This window comes from Otolemur garnettii, unplaced genomic scaffold (genome assembly GCF_000181295.1).
Source record: "Otolemur garnettii isolate 467f Iridium unplaced genomic scaffold, OtoGar3 scaffold00046, whole genome shotgun sequence".
NCBI lineage: Eukaryota > Metazoa > Chordata > Mammalia > Primates > Galagidae > Otolemur > Otolemur garnettii.
Genome location: NW_003852441.1, coordinates 6,671,826 through 6,692,693, shown reverse-complemented (window position 1 = coordinate 6,692,693; position 20,868 = coordinate 6,671,826). Strand labels below are relative to the sequence as shown.

Sequence of the window (20,868 nt, the reverse complement as noted above, 5' to 3'; positions counted from 1 at the left end):
TTCAGACTACTGGTGAATGGGAAAAAATAACTCTTTTGCCTGGACATTTGCTATACACTTATAGTTATCAACAAAAGACTTGATTATTTACTTTTGTTTTAGATCCATATATTTGAACTTTATTTCATAGTTGACAATAGAGAAAGAAGCTTATTTTCCTAACAAGTATGGTATTTTATATTGTTGAGCAGATAAGAACTTTAATTTAGTGTTCTTCTAGGAATTTATCCTAGAGATATGCTCATACATGTCCAACGTATGTATAGGATTACTTTTTGCCTTCAGTAGAAAAATTAAAGACAATATAAATATTCAGAAATGGATAACTGCTTTAAATAATGGTATATTCACACAATGCCAAAAACTATCCAGGTATAAAGCAGAAGCAATATACTTTTTTTTTTTTTTTTGAGACAGAGTCTCATTTTGTTGGTCTCAGTAGAGTGCTATGGCATCACAGCTCAAAGCAACCTCCATCTCTTGGGCTTAAGCGATTCTCTTGCCTCAGCCTCCCAAGTAGCTGGGACTACAGGAGCCCACCACAACATCCGGCTATTTTTTTTGGTTGCAGCTGTCATTGTTGTTTAGCAGGCCCGGGATGGACTCAAAGCTACCAGCCTTGGTATATGTGGTTGATGCCCTGCTCACTGAGCCATGGGTGCTGAGCCAGAAGCAATATACTTCTTATGTATGATGGAGACATTCTCCATTTTTGGATGCTCTCATGTTTTCTTTCTCTCTCTCTTCTTTCCTCCATTTCTCTCCTTCCCTCCTTCCTTACCTTCTTTTCTTTCTTCTTCCCCTAACTTTACATTTAAAAATTTTTCAAATATACAAAAAAGTTAGACTATTATAAATATGTGTATATACATACACACATATGTATATACTTTTTACTTACACTTAGTAATTGTTAATTACACACATATTTTGTAGAAGTGCTTGAAAATAAATTTTAGACAGTATGGGTTTCAACCCTAAATACAAAACCACAATAACATGCATCTAAGAAATTTAACATTTTAATAATAATATCAGGGCACAAGTCAATCTTTCTAAAAGTAGAATATAAACATCTTAACATAATAACAAGAAAATGACATGATGGCTATGTTAACCAGTTTGATGAAAATATTTCAAATTGTGTATGAAAACACCACACTGTACCCTATGATTGCATTAATGTACACAGCTATGATTTAATAAAAAAATAAAAAAATAAATAATAATATCATCTAATACAGTTCAACTTTTCTTGGTTTTTGCCAAAATATCTTTTATGATTTCTTCTTTTCTGCATCCAGGGTTTAGAATTTGGTTTTCATGTCTCTTTAGATACTATTTATCTGGTTTAGTCCACATAATCTTTTTTGAATTTCATGACAATAATCTCTTCAAAGAATATCAGTCCTTTAGAAATTGTCATAATCTGGATTTATCTGTTTGCTCACAATTAGAGTGAGGTAAAAGATTTTTAACAAGAATATGACAAGATGCCCTTGGCAATGCCAAGCTTGCTCATTTGGTCAAAGTAGCATCTGCCAGACTTTTTCACTATAATTCCCTATCTGTTACATACTGAATTGTGTGCCCCCAAGTTTGTATGCTAAAGCTCTAACTTCCGGTATCTCACAATGAGACTGTATTTGGAAACAGGCTCTGTAAAAAGATAATTAAAGTTATATGAGGTTTTAGGAGTAGGCTCTAATTAAATCTGACTGATATCCTTGTAAGAAAAAGAAATTTGGACACCTGGGCCAGAGGAAGGTATAGCAAGAGAGTGGCCCTCTGCACACCAAGGAGAGAGGCCTCCAGGCACATCAACCCGAATAGCACCTTAATCCTGGACTTTTAACCCACAAAACCGCAGGAAAACAAATTTCTATGATTTAAGCCACCCAGGCTGTGGTATTTTGTTCTGGCAGCTCAGGGAAGCTAATACAAAATTTGGGGTGTACTTTGAGGTCACGTAAGGAGGCTAATAACATTTTACTCAGTAGTCTGATTCCTACTTCATGGAGATTCATCACAGGTTACTTGAACTGTAAGATGATGGATTTGGACCAGCCCCTCCACAGGACTGGTTTTCATCATTATTGGTTCTTGCCTGAATTAAGTAATACAATGAAGGTGGCAAAATCATCATTTCCCAAATCTAATAGTCATTTTCCAATTTTTCTAATTTTATTATTTGATATTCTTCTGAAAGAAGAGTCCCACTTTCCCCCTCTTACTGACAATATTACACATTAATTGACTTTTAAAAAATTCAGTATTCAGCCAGATATGGTGGCTCACACCTGTAATCCTAGCACTCTGGAAGGCCGAGGTGGGTAGATTGCCTGAGCTCAGGAGTTCAAGACTAGCTTGAGAAAAAGCAAGACCCTGTCTCTGAAAACAATATAGCCAGACATTGTGGCAGGTGCCTGTAGCTCCAGCTACTCAGGTGACTGAGGCAGGTGGATAGCTTGAGTCCAGGAGTTTAAAGTTTCTGTGAGCTATGACATGATAGCACTCTACCAGGAGAAAAAAAAATGAGACTCTACCTCAAAAAAAAAAAAAAATTCAGTATTCATTATAATTTATTTTTTGGATGCTCTAAGCACAGGGTCATCCAGAGCCCCTTCAAGCTTGCTCCTGGGGGCCTTGGAATGTCTGTATGGGTCTTTCTGTTACAATACTACATGTAAAATGTTCCAGGACCACTTTGTACTTTCTTTGCCTTTGACCTGTCAGTTGCTATTTCCTCAAGACTTCCTGAGCTGTTTCAGTGGATGGGAGAATTTATAAATCAAGATCTGACCACTCACAAAGTACACTCATTGCTTCTGGCGTGACCATAACTCTTGAACTACTCAATGCATACAGCTATTTTATCTTCATAATCCTCATTTTAATCCAACAACCCAGGGGTATTCTCATCTTCCCCATTTTTTAAAATCTACCTTCTCTCATATAAGCACCCTTGATTCCCAACTATATCCAATTAAAAAAATGCTCTATTCTGCAATAAGGCCAAAATAGCTTCAGAATAACGACTTCCACATACCACTGACAAACAACAAATAATCTAAGTAAACTTCAGGTTTCTCCATAGTCTTTGTATCCTTAAAACAAATCTCCCTAGGGATGTAGAGTCACAATACACTGGGTTCAAAAGCTACTTGAATTCAGTTTTTTTCCTTTCTCTCTATCCAGGTGATAGCAATTTGAGATGGAGTTATTTCGCTGGTTTTTATATGTGTTCGCTTTTAAAATTTGATCTCAAGCTCTATTTTAAGTAAACAAAATACAAGGTAGAATAGTTTGAATAGTAGGTGGGTAATTGAATTAAAAGGAGGGAAAGTTAAAACAAATATTTATTAGCTTGCATTTGCATAAAAACATGTGTGGAAGAATATATTAGGAATTGATCATCAATGCTGGGAAGACAATTGTGTGTCTGAGAGAGGAGGGGGCAGTGGAGTGGGGGGGAATTTTTCACTTTGGGAGACTTACTACTGTGTACTATTTTGGACTTTTAAAATTTTGAAATGTGACTATAATATCCATTAAAAATAAATCAAAACTTTAAAGGGAAGCAATCCACTTTTGTTTTTTCCTTCCACACCCCTCACAGGCCATTGTTCAAATGCCTTGATAGCATGATATCAAATAGAGGCACAATTTACAGGATTTTATCTGATCTCAAGAAACTCCGAATAACCTCGACAGCCTGCTAGCTCCTCCAGGGGTGAATCATGAAGCAAGCAGGCTGCATTTTCCAAGCCCTTTGAATCAGGTTCCCAGCATGTTTCCATGAGCCACTGGGGCACATACTTGAGTTATGTCTAGATGTACTTGTTCAGTGTCTCAGGAATTTTTTAAATGATTCAGTGCTTGCTCCCTCTGAGCTGCATTTTGTCACTTGCAACAGTCAACAGATGTATCTGGCTCAGGTGCAGATTTTGATTCTCACAGATGAGGAATTTTTCATTGTCTCTGTTCTGCCTCGTACTAGAGATGTTTTCAGTCAAATGTCCTCTCTCTCTCATTTTTATTTAATTAAATTTATTTATTTTTTTTTAGAGACAGAGTCTCACTATGTCACTCTCAGTAGAGTACCGTGGTGTCACAACTCACAGCAACCTCAAACTTTTGGGCTTAAGTGATTTTCTTGCCTTAGCCTCCCAAGTAGCTAGAACTACAGGCACCTGCCACAATGCCCAGCTATTTTTTGTTATAGTTGTCATTGTTGTTCAGCAGGCCTGGGCCAGGTTCTAACCCGCCAGCCCCGCTATGTGTGGCCAGCACCCTAACCACTGAGCTACAGGTGCCAAACCTCTCTCTCATTTTTACTTTCTGTAGTCTGATGGGTTCTCAGTTGAACTCTAGGGGCCACAGGTATCTCTTTAGAGCAGCAATACTTCCCTGCAAAGTGGAGCAAACCTCAGAACAGGAATAATCTGTGGATTCACAAACTGCCCCTTCTTCCTTGGTAGTTCTTTTAGTCCAAATTATGTAGATTTTTATTCTTTCAACTGCCTTTTGCCATTGCTGATCTAATTATAAGTGGAGAGTGCTGTGTTTGAATGTGATTTGAGTCTGCTGACATCCGTGTTTGGATTTGGTCCCCAGGGTCTGGGTGTGGGAATGTGGGGCCCTTAAGTGTTGACCAGGTCCGGAAGATGAATTAATGTATTTCTCACGAGACTGGGTTAGTTCCCAAGAGAGCAGGTGGTTATAAAGCAGGTCAGCATCTTTTGAGTCCTTTCTTTTTTTCTTTCTCTCTCTTTTTTTTTTTTGCAGTTTTTGGTCGGGGCTGGGTTTGAACCCGCTACCTCTGGCATATGGGGCTGGTGCCCTATTCCTTTGAGCCATAGGTGCCGCCCTGAACCCTTTTTTTGGCACACACTTGGTTCCCCCTCTGTCTTTCCACCCTGTTTTGATGTAGCACCAGGTCCTCATCAGAAGCTGCCAGACACAGCTGGGAACTTCCCAGCCTGTGGGCCGTAAGCTACATGACCCTCTTAAGGACTTGCTCTGTCACCCTAGCAAGGGTACAGTGGCGTCATCAAGGCTGACTGTAATCTATAGCTCCTGGGTGCCAGGGAGCCTTGTGCCTTGGGCTCCTGAGGAGCTGGGCCCACAGGTGTGCACCACCATGGTGGCTAAGAACTTTTTCCTTTACAATTCACACAGTCTCAGGTATTCTGTTAGAGCAACACAAAACAAACTCGGACAGGTGGATTTTGTGCATGTGTCTGTGTGTTTGTATTTGAGTATCGAGAAAATTGCTTACTATCTGTCTTTCTAAAATTCAAGAATCCAAATTATTTTACAAACATGGTAAAGTAAAACCCAAAAACGTTCTGGCGGCGGCGGCGGGGGGGGTGAGAGGAGAGTCAGGAGGTGGCATGATGCAAATAGAAAGAACTCTGTATTGAAAATTAGGTCCCCTGGATTGCATCCCGGCTGTCATCTTTTTATTTTCATTAATTCACCCATACTATTCATTCTACATTAAATATTCACTAGGTACAAGGCACTCTGTTGTATGACCTTAAGTAGGTCACTTAATTTCTGAGAGGTTTTAGTAGATTTATTTTTTGGAACAGTTTTAGGTAATGACAAAATTGAGTGGAAAGTGCAGAGATTTCCCATATACTCTTTGTGCCCACGTTACATAGCTTCCTCTATTGCCAACAGCCCACACCGGAGTGGTTCACTTGTTACAACTGATGAACCCACCTTGACAGTCATTCTCACTAAGAGTACATAGGTTATACCGGGGTGCAGTCTTGGTGTTGTACATTGTATGGGTTTGGGCACATGCAGAATGCTCTGTATCTGCCATTATAGTATCATAAAGAATAGAGTAGTTTCTTTACCTTTTTGAGATAGAGTCTCATTCTCTTCCCCAGGTGAGAGTGCAGTGGCATTAGCACAGCTTAGCAGGGGTCCTCAAACTTTTTAAACAGGGTGCCAGTTCACTGTCCCTCAGACCATTGGAGGGCCAGACTGCGGGCCCCGGGACGAGTCAGCTGCTAAGCAGGACAGGCAGTGGCAGCAAAAACACCTGGTGGGCTGGGTAAATGTCCTAGGTGGGCTGCATGTAGCCCACGGGCCATAGTTTGAGGATGCCTGGACAGCAACCTCATACTCCTGGACTCAAGGGATCTTCCTGCTTCAGCCTTCTGATTAGCTGAGACTATAGGTGTCCAACAGGATACCTGGTTAATTTTTCCTTTGGTAGAGAGATGGAGTCTAGCTCTTGCTCAGACTGGTCTCCAACTCCTGAGCTAAAGAGCTCCTCCTGCCTCAGCCTCTCAGAATGCTAGGATTACAGGCACGAGCCACTGTGCCCCACTGAAGAGCAATTTCAATACCCTAAAAATCCTCTGTGCCCTGCCTGTTCATCCTGCCCTCTCCCCAGCCCTTGGCAACCACAGAATTTTTTACTGTCTCCATAGTTTCACCTTTTCCAGAATGTCATATAATTAGAATCATACAGTATGTAACCTTTCTCAGACTAACTTCTTTAACTGGGTAATATGAATTTAAATTTTCTCCATTTCTTTTCATGGCTTGATAGCTCATTTCTTTTTAGCGATGAATACTATTCCATTGTCTATTTACCCACTCATGTACCAGAGGGAATTTTAGATGGTTCCAAGTCCAGGCAATTATGAATAAAGCCTCTATAAATATCTGCGTGTTGGTGTTTGTGTGTACATAAGTTTTCAGCTCACTTGGGTAATAACAAGGAGCATGATTTCCAGATCATGTGGTCAGAGTACGTTTAGTTTTGTAAGAAACTACCAAGCTGCCCTCCACAGTGTCGTCCCATCTGACATTCCTACCAGCGAGGTGCGGGAGTTCCTTTAGCTCCTTGTCCTCACCAGCATTCAGGGCTGCTGCTGCTCTGGGTGTTGGCCATCCAAATAGGTGTGCAGTGGAATCCCACTGTTGTTTTAATTATAAGTTCCCTAATAATGTCTGATGTGGAACAAAAAGAATATAAACCCCCCTTTTATTCTGTCCCAGAGACTAGTAATGTCCTATGGTGTAGACATGGCACTGACCTGGGTCCCAGAGTGACTGTGACATGGAATAGAGCCCTGAGCCTGTCTGCAGGTGGCACACAGCATGACCAAGAAGTAAACTTTTGTAACTTTGGGCCACTGAAAATTTGGGCTGGTTTTACCTCTGCGTTGCCCAGCCTATCCTGTCTGCTGCAAAGGGTAGGAAGCTATGCCAGCTTCAAAGCACATGGACCTGTGATTGATGGGAAGGGGTGAATTTGGGCGGACATGAGGTGCACATGGACCCATGTTGGCTAGACGAAGACTAGTGTGCTCTGCAAGGGCTCCTGCTCTCGCCACAGGATGTGAAGAAGAAGGAAAAAGAGTGAACTCAGGCTGTCTGGGGCACTGCACTGGCTCTGGAGGCTGGGGCTACCCAGTGGGGTTATCTAAAGGGACAGAAGATGCTGATTTCTTTGAGTGGTTTGCAGTCTAATTTCTAGGGCATGACATAGCCCAGTAAGAAGCTGGAAGCAGAGCAAAGGTGAGCAGTGGGTCTGCTTTAATTTCAGATACAGAATGTTTTTAATCTCAAAGAAGCTCTTTCAGTTCTCATTTAGCAAAACCAAAGGCGTCCTGTACCTGGCCTGTGCTCCAGGTACCCAGGAGCACATTCTGGGACGGGTACATTTCTCAGAGTGATGAGGATGGGCAGAGAGAGTGTGTTTACTGAGCACACATGTGCACCAAGCATAACACTAGGCTTAGATATATGTTCCCCTTCTCATCTTAAGGCCCGCATTCTGGTTCCTAGGAAAACAAAACTCAAAGCAGTTAAACACTTGCTAAAAGTTCCTTCTAGTATATGACAGAGAAGGCTTCAAACCCAGGTGTGCGCAATTCTAATTCTTGAGCTTTTTGCATTATCCTTTCTTTCTGTTCTTTAAGTTCTTTTTTGGGTCTAAAAAGTTAGGAAACTAAAATAGAAATTTACAGAGGCCCGGAGAAATCAATTACTCCAGGTTTTAAATAATTAATATGCCATTTTTTAGAGCACTTTAAAAATTCTGAATCTAGGGATTCAGAATCTAGTTGCTTCCCTGGAACAGGCCTCTGGATCTCTGCAGAGGAGGCAACTAAAGCCTCATAGTGAGGGTGACAAACATGCCCGGGGCTTCCTAGTGGTTTTAAGGTAGGGTGTGAAGATATCTCCTGCAAGCCCTTTGGACCACAGTGGTCAATGAACACCCAAGCTAAGGTAAGACTGGCCCTCCTGTTTGTTGGGGAGACTGTGTGATGGTGTTATTCAACAAAAAAGAGACCAGACTAAACTGTACTCACTCACCAAGATAATCAGACAAACTTCTGCAAGACTTCTTGGACAATGTGCCAAGAAGGGTCAGGTTTGTTCAACAAAGTGTTTCCTGATTTAAAAAATAATTATGATAAAAGTGAGAGAGGGGAGATATAAAAGGTCCTGCTGATAGTAAATTCATTTGTCAGGCTGATAAACAAATTCGTTAAAATGAAATAACAACAATGAGGCAGACTCACAAGGTTGGAGCCCCCGAGTGGCTTCTAACTGCTCAGTAGTTGAGCAAATGCTCACCAGTTAAGCTGAGGACTCAGAGATAGAAACCAACAACCGCAAACAGAATCCTCTTGGAAGAGCTTAAAGATTTAGCAATGGCACATCTCCCATTTTCCATCTTTTATTTAACTCCTTTGAACTCCCACTAATTTCCAGGCAACACTCTGGAATTCCATTTTTAGATTTGCCTTTTGAATTATTGTTTTTTTTCTCCTGGGTGTACAAATCTGTGTATGGAGACAGCCTCTCTTTTTTCATTAGGTTTTTTTTTTTTTCGATTGTTGAATAATGTTCTTTGCCAGAATGATTAAAAATAGGGACTAATTTGAAGAAGAAAATAAAAGTGACCTATAATCCCACCATTCAGAGATAATGTCGCTGTTCAGGTTTTGGTGTATTTCCAAGCTTTTTTTCCCCCTAAATGTGCACATACTTTTTTACATGGCTGAGAGTCTTCTGTGGACCAGGGAATCAGGAGCTCAGGTTGCCCTTCAAACTGAGCATGCATTTGTGACCTGGTTCTGTCACTTAGTGACTTGTAGGGCACAGGGAAAATCTTAAGGATCTGTTTACTCCATAGTATGCTGGGTACTGATTATTTATGAATATTTTGAAGAGTAAATAATAAAATAGATATGAAGCCTTGAGAGCAGTTGTTCTCAAGCTGTGGGTCATGACCCCTTTATAATGATGAAAATACATTGCAGCATTAGGAAGGAAATAGATTGATGTTTGCTAAACACTGAATAAGTGTTAACAATTATCACCATTTCATTTTTGCCTTTATGTCCTATCCTAAAACTTTTCCATTAAAACTTTTTTGCATAATCATGATTTTCAGTGGCTACCTGAAATTATATTTTATGAATACACTAGAAATTAATTATTCCTCTCTTACTGAATATATTTTCAAATTTGGGGGCTTCCATACATTATGCTTCAATGAAGATCTTTCTAAGGAACGCGTTTTTTGGTAGTCCCATTTGTGTGTGTGTATATATATATATATATATATATTTTGAGCGAGTCTCACTACATCACCTTGCGTAGAGTGCACCATAGCATCACAACTCACAGCAACCTCAAACTCTTGGGCTTAAGTGATTCTCTTGCCTCAACCTCCCTAGTAGCTGGAACTACAGGCACGATTTGTATATTCTTAGAATTGTTTCTTATAAATGGTGTAACAGGATAGAAAGAGTTTAACAGAGTCAACATTTGTAATACATATTGAGAAGTTGCACTATTTACACTCTCAGCAGGGATGCTGTAGGAGGCCCACCTCACAGTCAGGGTCAACATTGAGTACTTTCATGCAACTTTATCACATTTTTAAATTTTAAACTCCAGACTGCATGTTAAATAATCTTTACATTTTGCACATTTTTGACTTTTGTGGAGGAGGCCGTATTTAATTTGCAATTACATTTATTTAGATGAGTCTTTAAATCACATTTATTTAGATGGGTAATTTCCTTTAATGCTCAACATCTAATATTTTGTACTCTGATTTTTGCATTGTCTTTGTTTGTGCTGCTATGAAAGAACCATTTTACCACAAAGACATTTGAACCAGAACGTTTACTGCAGCTCAATTCACAATTACCAAGCTGTGGAAGCATCCCAAATGCCCATCTCTCAGGGAATGGATTAACAAACTGTGGTATATGTACACCTTGGAATTCATTCAGCCGTTAAAAAAAAATGGCGACTTCACAGCTTTTCTGTTTACCTGGATGGAGTAAAGGCTCTCACGAGTGGGGGAAAATATCCAGTGTACTCAATACTAATGTGAAACCAATAAATAAACAAGCACATGTCCACATGAATGGTAAAACACAAATATGGTCTAGCAAGGGGGAGTGGAGAGGAAGAGAAAGGGTGGCAGAGGAGGGGGAGTAGGCGGCAGGGTGAAGGGCTGGAGCTCACCTAATGTGCACAGTGTGAGGGTGTTCAGCACACCTCCTGGGGGAAGGGCTCAACTATAACTTGAACTTTACCTTAGAATTGAAAACAATAAAACCTAAACATTTATACTGTCATATTAATTTGAAATTAAAAAAAAATACCTGAAACTGGGTCTTTATAATTTATAAAGACAGATATAAATATAATTTATAAAGACAGAAACTTATTTCTCATAGTTCCAGAGTCTGGGAAGTTCTAGATCAAGATGACAGCAGGGCCAGGGTCTGGAGAGCGGGGCTCTCCGCTTCCAACTTGGCACCTTGCAGGGCCGCTCAGCAGAGGGGATGAATGCCATGCCCTGACAGGAAGAATGAACTTGCCCCTCGTGCCTTTTTGTAAGGGGCTAATCCTAGCGCCCTCTAGCCCTTGAACTTGTTTCTGGAGGAGTAAGTTTCAACTCAGTATAAATTGGGGCGGGCACATTCAGACCAGAGCAGCCACACCGGGATCTTTCATCTTCCTTGTCACTCAGTTAGGACAGATCTTCTTCTTTTTTTTTTCAAATAGGGTTCATGGATGCTCTAATTTTCTAAGCATTTTGTTTTTTCACCCATAAAAGACAACTTGACAGAGCATAAAATTCTGAGGTTAAAACTACTAAAAATGATATGTCCCCAAGATGCCGGCTCATCTGGAAGAAACGCAAATGTATAAGTCAACAGTTGCTTTTTATTTCCTGAAGGTAATGGAAGCCATAGGCCTCTAGAACAGGGCTTTTCAGTAGAACTTTTTGCAATGACGAAAATGTTCTATAATTTGAGCTACCCAGTAAGTCAACTGCTAACCTCTTGTAACTATTAAGCAATTGAAATATGGCAGTAGAACTGAGAAACTGAATTTTAACTTAGTTTAGCTACAGGTGGCTAGTGGCTTCCATATTAGACAGCGTGATTCCGGCTATTAATATGTCGAATGGAAAAGAAGCTTAGAGAATGACTCTGATTTTGCCGTCCTGAGCACGTTATATTACTTTACTGAGCATTGGTTTCCTCATCTGTGAAATCATGTAACTGTCCAAAGGCCATATGATGCATTACTATTAAACTTAGACCATAGTCTTAAGTAACTCTTAGCTCAACATTGGTTTTTTTTTTTCATGTCATGATACAATTGACTTGTTTAACTCTTGAGCTGTGATGGTAAAGGCAGCAAATTAGATTAAAATTATATTTTCTTGATTAATCAAACTTCCTCAAACTAATTGCTTTGGTTTACCTGACCACCACACCCCAAATGTCATTTCTAGTTATTCTTTATTCCTATAGACTGCTTAATTTTTCTTTCCTTGTCTTAACCTGGAATTATGTTAATTTATTTAATAATACATTTCTCTGTCTTCCCCTGGAGGGGTCAGCTCCACGGAGGCAGAGACTGTGCTTACTGCTGTATTCTCCTGTCTCCAGAGGGCTGGATGCATGGGAGGGCCTCCTCACACCTTGGTTATGTGAGTGGATCAGTGAAAAGAAATTATGAATCAAATTCAGCTGGGAGAGGTTCTCAGGGGAAAGCGCATGTGTGAGGGAGCCACTTTATCCAATCACACAGAGCTTTCAGTTTGCAGTTAACAGTGTCAGCTTGCGACTTTACCTTTCTGAGCTATGTACTTGTAAGTTGGATAGGCGTGCTGTTATACAGAGGTATTTTCTCCCCAACCAAATTGTCCCTCCCGGGGAACAATTATACTTTTATTTGTGTTGATTCCACAACACCTGGGTCAACTTTAGGAAAAGATGGACATGTGTGTGTTCCTCTGATGAGATGATTGAAGCCTGGCCTAGGAAGACCTTTCATTCCTGGAATCATTCTTGACTCTCTGCATGGATTTGTAAGTGGGGGAAGCACCCGCGTCTTAGTATTGGCATGAAGAATCAGTGAGGTCACAGTACCGTGGCAGGCAGAGTGCCTTGCCTCTCCTTGTCCTCATCGCGCAGGTTACAGTCAAGTCAGGCAGGAACAGTCTTGAAGCACTGATTTTCTGTCTCATCCTTGTGTGCCCTTTGGACCACAACAGCATGAGTCCCCAGCCTGTCTGGTTGATCATTACTCAATGTACCTAAGTTTGGAGGACGGCGGGAGTAAGGGATTGATGATACTGATGGAGTATTTCAGGTCCAGTGTTGTTTGTATGGGTATGTGTAGTAAAGGCATCTCAACTAGGCAGGCTTTGGTCAGTGTGACCCAGCACCTTGCCCCATCGAGCTGCCTGTCTACTCTGAGAGTCTATTAATGCCGAGGAGCCCTTACAATGAAACCCTTCCCAATGGAGGGCCTGGATTTTATTGAGAAAAGCCAATCCCCTCCCATCTGTCATTTGGCACTTAGCGCTGTAGTTATTCTAGATGAGTGAACACTTGTGTTATATTTTCCAATAGCAAAACTGGGGTCACCAGGGTGCCTGCTGTTTTAGCTGAATCCAGATGGGGTTTTCCTATAAACAAGTGCACATGGAATATTTATGCTGCCCGTGGCACCTGACGCCTTAATACTTAGGACTTCTATGTAGTAGCCACTCTTCCTATAAGTCACTTCAGCACACTAAGTAAATATTTTAATATAGCCATGTCACTGTTTATTATAGAATGGCTTGGGCCCAGATCTTGCCTAATGCTTGGTTAAAAAGTCAGTTTATACCATCCTTTAAAGTGAATCAAAGAATGCATAAACGCCACTCTTTTGTTACTCAGAACTCTGTTTACTTTACTTTTCTGTAAACCTTGTGAAATGCTTGCTTACAAAAAGCTGACAGATGCCAGATTTGCTCATTAACTGGAGGTGTTTTCTAAGTCAGGAAGGTGAGGTGTGAATGAGGGAGGTGGGACTTCTTCTCTGAGGCCATCGCCCAGTGTCCTCTGTCCAAGAGGCCTGCTGTGTTGCCAGGGCATCTGGACCCGTAGCCACCAGGCAGCGAATGAGATTTGGAAATACCCAGAATAATGGTTTCCATATGGAGCCTGTCCTTTGGCTTGCAGTGATAAAGAGCACTTGGGCAGTCTGAGGCTTGGAAGGACTTTGAAAAATCAAAGGTATCTCTGGATGGCACATAGACAATCAAGTGGTACTATTCTTTGTATAAAAACGTCACGATGTGCCTGCTTGAGCAGCACATATACTAGAACTGAAATAATGCAGGGAAGATTAGCACCCCTGAACAAGGGTGACAGGCAAATTCATGAGGCATTCCATATTTTTGATTAATACACTATGGCATATGTATACCGTGGAGTACTATTCAGCCATCAAAAAGATGGAGATGTTATATCTTTTATGTTTACCTGGGTGGAGTTGAGACATTTTTCTTAGTAAAGTATCTCAAGAGTGGAAAAAAAAATCCAGTGTACTCAATACTAATATGAAACCAATATACAAACAGGTACATGCCCACATGCATGATAAAACACAAATATAGTCTAGCAAGGGGAAAGGGAGGATAGGAAGTGCACAGTGTGAGGGTGTATAGCACACACCCCCAAGGGCTCAATTACACCTTGAACTTTACCTTAGAATTGAAAACAATGTAACCTAAATGTTTATACCCTCATATTAATTTGAAATTCAAAAAAACCCCTTTGTCATATTTATATTATTAGTAGCACTTATCTTCTAACCCTGAAGACTGGAATGTTCCTGGCTGGTATGGTTATTGAAATTTTGGTATTGCTTCCAGTGCCTACCTCTTGGCTACCTAAAGAGTGTGTAATAAGTACATCAGTGCGATACAACCATCACTTATAGTTTTTATATAAAATTGGTGTTTGATGCAATAAAATTATGAATTGGTTAACACATTTGAGAAATAACCAGAGAGACAATCTGTGGCAAGGTTTCAAGGAGTAGAACTTTTTAAGAATGAAGTAGTGGCCTCTTTTGAGTATGTTGTCAGCCATTCCCCTGAGTGTTATTTCTGTGAGACAGAGTCTGCTCAAAGCAATGTTCACAAAAGTTCCAATGATGCTGTTCTGGGCACATGGGAAAATAGCTGTATTCTAGTGGTAATTTCCCCTGGATTCTTTTTTTTTTTTCCAGTACAAGATGTTACTTTTGACTGACTAAATTATCTTTATGAACACTTTAAAGTATATCTCCCCAGAAGTTCTGTTTATATAAAAATAATTTTCTTCTTTTTTTTTTTTACCATTTGTAGTAGGAGAATAATGCCCCCTGCCCACATGACCATGTCCTAATGCTTGGCATCTCAGAATATTACATGGCCAAGGGTGCAGATGGAATAAGATTGCTAGTCATGTGACTTTAAAATGGGTTATCCTGGAGTATCTGCTGTAATTGTAAGTATCCAGTGTCCTTAAAAGTGGAAGAGGGAGGCAGAAGAGGACGTCAGAGGGATTCCATATGAAAAGGACCAGCTATTATTCTTGGCTTTGAAGATGGAAGAAGGTTCTATGAGCCAAGGAATGTGGATGACCTTTAGACGTTAGAAAAAGTAAGAATATTGATTCTTGCCTAGACTCTCCAGAAAGGGATACACCATGCTAACACCTTATTGTTAGCCCAGTGAGACCCAGACAGGGGTCTTAACTGTGCTCTACCTTAGAGAATTGTAAGACAGTAAGTTTGGTCAGTTTTTGCAGTAGCAATAGAAAACAAGTGCAACAAATATAACATTTATGAATGAAAAAGACATCCATGTTAAAAAAAATAGCAAATGGTGTGCAAAATAAAATAAAAATGACTATATTTGATTATGCACAAAGAGACTCAATGAATGTACCTTCAGTCATTTTTTACTTTGCACACATTATTTTGAGGAGTATCTAATCACACTGTTACCTCATCTACTTTTACCACCTAGCATTATCTCGTGAGCATTTTCTGTACCCTTAAATATAATAGAAAAGCATATATGTTATATTATGGGTGTCACACAGTTTACTTAGTCAATCACCTAAATTTTGTTTCTGTGACAAGTGCATTGTATATTGCTGATGATTTTTTTTTTTAGTAAAAAGTTTTAGAATTAAAATGACTAAGTCAAAAATGTATGAATATAGTTAGATTTAAAAATACGTTTATAACCACACTATCCTCCAGCAAGATTGCATTAATTCACATCTCACAGGCAGCAAACGACTCTATATTTCTCCTCACTACTGACAAAGGCTGGGCACTATTAATTTTTTAATTGCTAGGTTGAAAAGTAAAAAGGCGTATCTAATTGTTTTAGTTTAGCTGAACTCTTTGCTATATGTGCAATAATTAGTTATTTGTGTTTCTTGTCTTGTGATCTTTTATTTTGTGGTTTCACATTGATTAGTAAGTATTGTTTATATATTAAGGATAATAACTTATTATTGCCTATACCATAAGGTACAAATAAATTTTCTTGATGATTTGCCTTTTATTCACGCGTGTTATTCGATCATGTATTATTTGATCTCTGTGTATGTGTAGACAAACCTAAATTTATGCACATGTTATGTATACATAGATTTCCATAAAATAACTAAAATCCACACATCTTAATATTAGGGAATAAAACCCACTGTTTTGTTTTGGTACCTACTTGAACAAATTGTTTTCTCATATGTATATATATTTTGGGAAAACAATCTCTCATTATATATGTGTATATGTGATTATACATTATCAATTAATTTTATTATATATAATATACATTACATAAGATATACATAATTACATATTATATACACACATATACATGTATATTTACATATAGTATTATATAATATGTACCATTGAGAGATTTCTTTTGAGCACTTGAAACTCTAGATAATTTTTATAAATAAATGTTGATTATTATTTCTGACAATTGCATGGTATAGGGTGGCTATAAAGTTTGTGTGCACTTTAAAACCGTGTGCAATTCAAACTCCCACACGAACTTTATGGCTACCCTGTATTATAGCTTATGAACATGTCTTATTTAGCATTTTAAAAACCATATATTCTCCTTAGCAAAGTATCCCAAGAATGGAAGAAAAAGTATCTAATGTACTCAGCCCTACTATGAAACCACTTTATAAGCACCCACACTTCCATATGAATGCTGTAACCCAACTACAGCCCAAGATGAAGGGGGAAAGAAGAGAGGGAGGGGACAGGAGGGTGGAGGATGGGTAGAGGGGAGGTAATTGGTGGCACCACACCTATGGTGCATTTTACAAGGGTACATGTTAAATCTACTAAGTGTAGAGTATAAATGTCTTAACACAATAATTAAGAAAGTGCGGTGAAGGCTATGTTAGCCAGTTTGTTGTATTTCAAATTGTATATAAAGCCAGCACATTGTACCCCATAATTGCATTAATGTACACAGCTATGATTTAATAGAAAAAATCATATATTACTAAACATTTAGTCTACTTTTGATTTTTTAACATTGTTTACATAGCACATTAGCACAGGCAGAGAAGAGACATGCTAAGAGAATGCTTAGACGCCAAGCACTACTCTTACTAGTTTACATATATTAACTTGTTTATTCCTCTGCAAACCCTGTTCTGTTATCTTGATGTATTACTACTTCTCTCTTTCTCCTTTAACACATGAATTAATGAAGAACAAACACACAAAGTAACTGCACAGCCTGCCCTGGATTGCCTGGACTGCAGGTGAACATGACATTGTCTGCCTGCGGCCCTACTTACTCCAGAGGAATGGCCAGTCCAGGTGTGTGCTCTTAGCTAGGAAGTGGGAGTTACCCTCATGAGAAAGGCTCCAGAGCAGAGGGCAACTGGTAGCCACCAAAACAATGTTTCTAGGTTCTCCACTTAAATGAGATCGTACAGTTACTTCACTTACCATGATGCCCTCAAGATCTATCCATGTTGATGCAAATAGCAGTATTTTCTTCTTGTTGTGGCCAAATAATATTCCATTGCATAAATGTATATATCACAGTTTCTTTATTCCTTTGTTCTTTGGACACGCTCTTTCTCTTGGCTATTATGAATAACACTGCAGTGAACATGGGTGTGCAGAGATCTCTGTGGTATGCGTCATTGCCCTTAGGTATACGTCTAGAAGAGAGATTCTGGGTAGTACCATTTTTAATTTTTCAAGAACTCAAAGAAACAGAGTAGAATGGTGGTTACTAGGGTAGGGCATTGGGGAAAAGTGAATATACTGGTCAAAGCATACACACTTTCACTCGTAAAAAGAATAAGTTCAGGAGTTTAATATACAGCATGGTGGGTACAGTTAACAACACTGAGTTGTATGCTTGAAATTTTCTTAAATGTTCTCACCACAAAACAAAAACCAAAATAAGGTAATTGGGTGAGGTGATAGATGTGTATTATGTTAACTAACTTGATTGTGGTAAGCATTTCACAAAACATGTATGTATCAAATCATCACAATGTAAACCTTAAACTCATGCATTTTATTTATCAGTTATATCTCCATTAAGTTGGAAATTTAAAATAAAACACCTTTAGCAACAAAATATCAACTCTAAGTAGAATAAGCCAGTCAGAAAAAGACTAAAAAAACTAATACTTGATGTTTAGTTGTTCCTTGCTCTGTGCTTTAATTATGTTCAAATAGCCCCATGTATTCAGGAAAATAAATTCACACAGTAGTTTTATAAGTGTTTGTATTGGAGATGAAGAGAAGGCTGGATGTATTCCCATTTGCAAGCAGAGCGGAGAGAGTCTCTACAATAAGGAAAGGTAGCTGGGAGTGGGTGTGGGGCCAGCCAGGTGATCAGGAAGAGGCTGAAGTGGGCGTGGGGCCAGCCAGGTGACCAGGAAGAAGCTGTGTGCAATGCCCCTGCTCCAGGATGCCTTGATATTTATGGTATGGAGAGAACTATTGCAATATTTTGCTCTTGGTGATCTTTTAAATGAGACATTCTACCCTCAATGAAGCCCAAACAATAAAAAAAATGGGGGGAGACGTGCTTACTTCTTTTTTTAATTTGAGACAGAGTCTCACTCTGTTGCCCAGGTTACAGTGCTGTGGCATCATCATAGCTCATAGCAACATCAGTGTCTTGGGCTCAAGCAATCCTCCAGCCTTAGCCTCCTGAGTAGCTGAGACTACAGGCACCTGCCACAATGCCTGGCTAGTTTTTCTGTTTTTAGTAGAGACATGGTCTTGCTCTTGCTCGGGCTGGTCTCAAACTCCTAAGCTCAAGTAATCCACCTGCCTCAACCTCCCAGAGTGTTAGGATTACAGGCTTGAGCCACTGGGCCTGGCCAGAGACATACCTGCTTCCTTTGTAGCTGTGGGCAGTATGATCATAATTAAATAACCTTGGATACTAATTTCAATGCCTGTCTATGCTTTTCAACTATACCAACATGTGACTTCAGCTGAAACTAAGGGGATGCTAGCTAAGATAATACATTTTAATTCTGTATTCTTAATTGTATCTTCTTTCTTTTCTTTTCATATCAGTACCTTTGTGGCTTACACATCCTTTGTCATCTTTTATTTTTATATTTTCACCTCTGCCTGTTTGCTCCTCTGGCTGTTCCCCTCCTTCTGTGGGGACCATGTCTTCTTGCTCTCTTGGGGAGATGGAGATCTAAGTGGAGGGATTTTGTGTAGTTTGAATTCAGTGGTATGTATTTATGTGTTCTGCAGTGCCTTCTGTGAGTTAAGTCACTCCTGGTCAGACTGGAGTAGGACTGGCTCCGAGGTGAACTCCTCTGCCCTCTGCGTCAGCTTCACTGAAACAGCAGAGATCCGGGCCAGAGGTCACCTCCTATCATGACACAGCGATGTCCTATGTCACTTAGCACCTAGTGGCTGAAATGTCTGGAATTAAAAGTTAGTCTGTAGAAAGTTCTTCTAAATATCCCAACATAGAAAGAAACACTGTATAGATTTCCCAAATGTACTACAATCTTTGCAATTTACATAATACTACTAATGTTTTTGGAAGGCTAAAAGAAACTTATAATTGTCAACATTTGAAAAGATGATCAGAGATGGTAAAGTAAAGAATTGTTGGGGAAGTATTACAGAATCATACTGCAAGTTAATTATTTTAAAAAATTAAGCAAAAGTTTGGGTTTTATGATGTTTATGGTATTTACCAGTGTTTAAAAATTTTAATTTGTTGTGGTATATTTTCTCACTCAAAATAAAACCCTCTTTGTATCTAATTTTATATTCTTTTACTTAAAAAGGGTCCAAAAATTGTGGATGTTTCAGACCCCAAACACCCTGGATCTGCCCATCAAGCTGATTGAGTTCTTTTGTCTGTAAGTCAGGGGCCACATTTTGTGGGACTTCTGAGAGTCTTCTTTTGAGGCAGACTCAGTTTTTCATAAAGAAAGCTAAACTCCATCATAAAAATGAGGCTGCATAAGTTTTCTTAACCTAATCTGTCTCATAATAAACCCGATTCTTTCCCTGTTCAGCATTAAGTTCTCTATTCATTTTATTTGTCAACATGACTGTGAAGTTTTGTTTGAGTCTTGTTGCAGTTTTACTGAGGACCTGGAAATGCCTCCAGGGAGAATGTTACTTAGATACCTTTGAAACCAGAAGCTGCCATGTACTCTTAATTCTTAGCTAGAACATGCCTAAGACATTTTCTAGAATTGAGTCCTGTTTCCAGCAGTTATATTATTCCACAGAAAGACTTTCGTCCTGTTTGCCCCGATCAGTGCCCTCATTCTGAACTGTGGTTTCCTTTTCATATACCTACGTTTTTTTTTTTTTTTCTTATATATTTGCTCACCCCTTTTGGGTTGTAAAATGGATTCTTTCAGAGACTGGCGCGAATCCTTGTTGTATTCCAGGTGGAATAAGAAATGCCTCGGTTTATAACAGTTTAGGCTTGTGTTTAGGATAGTTTTGACTTCACAGATTCAGAGGTGGAGGCCTGGGGAAGAAGAGGATGGCCAGGGCTGGAGCGAGTTTCTTAGGAAATGTCACCTCTCTTCTGAAGAGGCACTTTGTCGCACCTGCCGCAGCAGTCAGCAGTTTCCTGGCACACAGAAAACATTCCTTGCTAGGCACAGTCCCCGCCCTTGGGATTCTGCCAGTGTGGTGGTCCTATTTTGTTTCCTGGAATGTCAGCCAAGGTCAAGAATAAGGAGAGATAAAGTAGCAGCCCAGCTTCACATTCAGGATCACCTCCAGAGCCAAGCAATGGGTGATACATCCCAGACGTGCTCCTTGGCTGCCCCCGGCTCCTCTTTACCTTCGGTGTGCTCCCTCCAAGTCAGGAAGCTTTCAGTAAGTCCACTTACTCTGGTCTCTTTCCTTCCTTTCTTAAATTCAGCAGGGCTTTCTATGGCAGGTTGGCTTCTGTTTCAATGTAGACTTATCAACCATCTAATAGCAATTCCTCAAGGTTTATGGCATGTA

At 39.6% G+C, this 20,868-nt stretch overlaps 1 non-coding gene across 1 annotated transcript; it reads left to right on the top strand.

The window, feature by feature from the left end:
• Positions 1–13,648: 13,648 nt before the first annotated feature.
• On the top strand, positions 13,649–13,752 carry LOC111725701. Its single transcript, XR_002773712.1, has one exon. It is a non-coding gene; the product is annotated as a U6 spliceosomal RNA (small nuclear RNA).
• Positions 13,753–20,868: the final 7,116 nt, after the last annotated feature.